General features: G+C 45.9%; 1 pseudogene; it reads left to right on the top strand.

The window, feature by feature from the left end:
• The first annotated feature begins 2,393 nt into the window (after positions 1-2,393).
• Positions 2,394-3,976, top strand: LOC144819719 (TBC1 domain family member 12 pseudogene; annotated as a pseudogene).
• Positions 3,977-4,710: the final 734 nt, after the last annotated feature.

Genomic DNA, 4,710 nt, shown 5'->3' with positions numbered 1-4,710 from the left:
GAACCTATATGTATTGATGTCCCTGGGATGAAGGAAATAATGGTCCTACAAGGTCCATTCCTACCCTTTGGAACGGAACATCAATAATCGGTAGAGGCTGTAAGGGTACCTTTTTGTCTTTGGAGGGATTGATCAACTCACATTTGGGACAAGCGGCACCGAATTTGGCAGTCTCTCGATACACTCCTGGCCAATAAAATCTTTCTAAGAGATACTTCAATGTCAGTTCCTGTCCGTAGTGACCCCCTCCCGCTTGGTTGTGGGCTAACTGTAAAGCTAGTTCTCTAAAAGCCACTGGTACTAGTAACTGTTCTGTCTTGTCACCCTGCCCTTCACTCACCCTGTATAACAGTCCTCTTTTTATGAAAAAATGTGGTCCTATCTTCTCCGGCTCGACTTCCTGTACTTGATTTCATGCATTCATAAGGGTGCTGTCATCATTCTGGGCTGCGCGAAAACTCCTAGGGGGAGTATTTCCATCCTCTGGGGAAGAGAGTAAACAGGAGGCAAGAGACTGGCAAGCATGCGTGTATCTCTCTTTCTCTCGTCTCTTTTAATTTTTGGATTTCTTTTCTCTAGCCCTAGTCTCACTGGAAAAAGGTGCCTCTTGTAACCATTCAACGTCAGCCCCTTGTTTGGACACCTCTGTCAAATATTCATGAAAATGGGGTAAGTCGGTACCTAGGAGGATGTTTTCTGGAAGGGTCGGAACTACTCCCACCTTTCTCACTTGAGGATACCCATTGATTTCAAATAACACTTCTGCCGATGGATATGACTTAACGTCTCCATGAACACATGAAACTAAGACAGTCTCTCCTTCACATACAGAATTTAATGGAACTAAGTCCTGGGCTACTACTGTATGATGACAACCTGTGTCCAATAGAGCCTCAATACGGCGACCATTGAGCCTAATAGCCTTCTTGTACCTTTGCCTGTGAGCTCCTGTTACCAGTACCCTGCCCCGGGACCAACCCACCTCCATTGGTTCTGAGCCATCACTGTTTTGAGGACAATTACGGGCTATGTGCCCCCACTCTGCACAATTGAAACACTGGGATCCCATTTGAGCTGGGGGAGTTATCTTTGGAAATGGTTTAGGGGCCTGTCTGGGTATAGAAAAGGACCTATTCCTCCCCTCCCTCTGTTGCCGCTTTCGGTGTCGGTTTGGGGAAAAGAACTGGAGCTCTTCCTGTCGGGGCTTTGAAGTCAGGGGACCTATGATATGCACATGCTAATTCAATGGCAGACCACCCCAGCTCACCCTCACCCCCCTGCCCACCTCCCCTTTCCCCCCTCTGCACCCTCCCTCGTGAAGCACTCAGACCTTGATCTGTGCTTGTGATGTTTGCAGCAGTAGCAGTCAGGACATCCTTACCCATTTAAAGTTTAGCTCACCCATACCCCTTTTTCCACACCCAATAGAATCCATAAACAGACATGCGTGGTAAAGACGAACAACTCTTCTCCACCGGGCTCAGAAGAAGAAAAAAAATCCTCCTCATCCCTGCCAGTTTCTCTAACTACCCAGGGAGTCTAAATACTCTTGCCCCTTCACTTCTGATGAAAAATACTGTGTCCGTCCTTCATTTATTATTTTAAGTTGCGCAGGATTAATAAGGTATACTTGAATATTCTTGTCCTGGAAGGGTTTGATCAATTGCCTCAGCCTCCAGCATCTCTCAACTGTTGCGTGGCAATAGTCTAGGCGGACAAAGAACATGACTCCCCCACTGGACCTACTTGCATCTGGTCTAGCCTTTTCGGCTATAGCCTGCCGTAAGATAAAGTTCCCCAAAAATATTAGGATTGCCCTTGGCTTATCTCCTCCTCTTGAATCCCGACGTATTTTGAAGGGGGTACGGTGCGGCCTCTGAATTTCAGCCGACCAATTCCAGTCCGGGAGCTCGGGGAAGGCCGATTCAAATTGTTTTATCATATAGGCCCTGACATCTGAATCCTCCACTAACTCAGGTAGCCCCAGCACACTGAGATTATTTCTCCTGAGCCTATTTTCCATATCTTCCAGAGTGAGTTCCTTAACCCCCTTTGAACCAGCTAAGAGAGCCTCTGAGTCTGCCATTGTACGGATGGTAATTGCCTGAGTTTGAAGGTCGCCTTGAATATTTACATTTTTGGCAGGGGGCTTGAGCCTCATCCGCACCTGTCCCCTGTACCTGCAGTGCTTCCCCCCACCCCTTCTGAGCGCGCGTCGCGACCGCGGCCGTGGGTGCAGCTGCCTCTGCCTCTCTGACAGCCTCCGGGACTTTCTCCTTCCCGCTCCGTAAGACCAACTCCGCAATTGATGCAGTTGCCTGGCGAGTCCTAACTGCGGCATGTTTCCCTTTCTTTGCCGGCTCCGGCGGAGGTGTCCGCAGCTTCCAGGAGGAACAAGGAACTGCCGTCCCCGGCGACCGGCAGCGGTGCCGCTTTGCCGGCCAGGAAGGATGGCGCTCCTGGCAATCTAACATCCGTATCCATGCTAAATCTTACAAGCACCGGGGAATATGAAACTCGTACAGGAAAAGCCTGTAAGCCTGCAGCTCAGTTTTCGAGGCCTAAGAACTTTGAATTTGAACCACTTTCAACCACAGCTCTTATTCTGGAAGATCGGCCAGCAAATCTTCCAACCAAGTCTCCTGAAGAAGCTCTCCGTCATAGACTGGAATATGATGAGATGGTGGCAGAGGCTAAAAAACGAGAGATGAAAGATGCCCAAAAGAAGAAGAAAATAATGAGAGAGCGATTTAAGCAAGAAGAAAACATAGCAAGTGCAATGGTGATCTGGAACACTGAAATCCTCCCAAATTGGGAGAACATGAGCTGTACACAAAGAGTTTGAGACCTGTGGTAGCAAGGCTTACCCCCTAGCGTTCGTGGAAAGGTATGGAGTCTAGCAATAGGAAATGAGCTGAACATCACTTCTGAACTTTATGAAATCTTCCTATCCAGAGCTAAGGACTGATGGAAAAAATTCAATGAAACCTGCTCGGCAAATGATACAGATGATACAGGATCGTCTGTTGCTGACCGTGAGGCAAGCCTTGAGTTAATAAAGCTGGACATATCCTGGACATTCCCATCGCTCTTTATTTTTCAGAAGGGTGGTCCGTATCATGATCTTTTACACAGTGTATTATGGGCATACACATGCTACAGACCTGACGTTGGATATGTACAAGGAATGTCTTTTGTTGCTGCAGTGCTGATCCTTAACCTGGAAGAAGCAGATGCATTCATTGCATTCACAAATCTTCTGAATAAACCATGCCAGTTAGCGTTCTTCCGTGTGGATCATAGCACGATGCTGAAGTATTTTGCCGTGTTTGAAGTATTTTTTGAAGAAAACCTTCCCAAACTGTTCCTCTACTTTAAGTCTTACAGTCTTACTCCAGACATCTATCTTATAGACTGGATCTTCACCCTGTATAGCAAGTCGCTCCTCCTTGATCTGACTTGAAGAGTCTGGGATGTCTTCTGTAGGGATGGAGAAGAGTTTTTATTTAGAACTGCTCTTGGAATCCTCAGATTGCATGAAGATATCCTTTTACAGATGGACTTCATTCATATAGCACAGTTTCTCACTAAACTGCCGGAAGACATTGCATCCGAGAAGCTTTTTAGCTGCATTGCAGTAATTCAGATGCACAATAGCAACAAAAAGTGGGCACATGTTTTTACATCATTGATAAAATGTAACAAAGAAGATTGGAATCATAGCCCAGTACTGAAAAGCTAAACTTTTATTAGGAGGTACCGCCTGTGTAGAAACCACTTGGATTAGAACAAAAGGGACCTTTCGTATCGTGCTGCTTATCAACCACTACAGAAATGTGTGATTGGGAGATAGAAATGCGTTCCAGTTGGAATGCAACAGGAAACGACTGACCAATGCACTGATTTCCTTTGTTCCAGTATTATGAAGCAAAAAGATTGTTCGGCACTAATACAGGTCGTGTTGGTGTGTCATTCTAGTTTAATAGAACATGTAATGCAATAATAATTTGTAATAAACGTTTTACTGGTACATATGGTTTGGTTTTTAAACCTTGTTTTATAACAAACCAAATGTCCCGTTTTTTACTGTAAATTTTTATGACTTGCTTGTGAACTGCATCTTAAACCAAGGATTGGTACACATTTCAACTAAAGTATACCTTTTCGGAAACTCTGAAAACAAAAGTAACTGTGGACCAAACGCATTTAAACGTCATTGTATATTTCAGACAACACATTTTTCAAGTTCTTACTTGGATCAATTCTTTAATTTGTTTTGGTGATTTTGATATTTGTGGTGGTTTACTCAGGAAACTGGGAGTATTTGGTTACTTAAATGTACAGTATGTTGTCCCTTCTAACATATGTTCTAGGTTTACTTATTTGAACATCCCCTTACTCGGCTCCAGCCCGCTTTGCTCCGCCACATCCACTTTCTTCCGGGCCGCCGCAGCTGCCTTTGCCGCTGCTCCAGTCACCGCTTTCGGCACCATGCCATCCTCACTCCACCTGCTCTGCCTGACTCCTCCGTTATGCCTGCTACGCCGGAGCAAGAGATACACGATAGGCAGAGCACCACCGGACGCTCGCCCCAGCCCGAGCCTGGACTCTGCGAAGCTCGGCGTCCTTGACCAAAACAAGCGGTAGGTAACCAGTAGCAGCATTTAATTCTTTATAATGCCATCAGTGGAGAGTATTGACGCTTTGCCA

This window comes from Lissotriton helveticus, chromosome 2_1 (genome assembly GCF_964261635.1).
Source record: "Lissotriton helveticus chromosome 2_1, aLisHel1.1, whole genome shotgun sequence".
NCBI classification, from domain to species: domain Eukaryota; kingdom Metazoa; phylum Chordata; class Amphibia; order Caudata; family Salamandridae; genus Lissotriton; species Lissotriton helveticus.
Note: the sequence above shows the minus strand (reverse complement) of the source record. Positions and strands in the feature narration are given on the sequence as shown.